Genomic DNA, 514 nt, shown 5'->3' on the forward strand with positions numbered 1-514 from the left:
GGGGACTTGGGGGGACATGGGGACACTGAGGTGGTCACAGGGACATTTGGGACTTGGCAGGGACATTGGGGACATTGGGGACATTGTGGGGACATGGGGGACATTGTGGGGGTTGGCGGGGATTTGGGATATTGGGGATGTTGGGGGGATTGGGGACATTGGGGACAGCAGGGCCATGGGGAGGTCTTGGGGCACTGGGGACGTTGGAGGGGGATTGGGAGGATTTGGGATATTGGGGACATGGGGGGACACTGGGGGGGGGGGTCTGGGGACATTAGGGACATTGGGGGGACGCACACGGAGTCACCAGAGGGAACTGAGGGGACATTGGAGGGAACCTGGGGGTGTCCCAGGAATTTGGGGGATCCCAGGGGGGGACATGAGGGGGTCCTGAGGTGTCCCCCAGGTGTCCCCGAGGTGTCCCCAAGTGTCCCCAGGTGCCCCCAGGTGTCCCTGAGGTGTCTCTGAGGTGTCCCCAAGTGTTCCCGAGGTGTCCCCAAGGTGTCCCCAGGTG

The sequence above is a fragment of the Corvus kubaryi genome, unplaced genomic scaffold (assembly GCF_017639235.1).
Source record: "Corvus kubaryi isolate FWS band 111438036 unplaced genomic scaffold, C.kubaryi_AGA036_p1.0 36736, whole genome shotgun sequence".
NCBI lineage: Eukaryota > Metazoa > Chordata > Aves > Passeriformes > Corvidae > Corvus > Corvus kubaryi.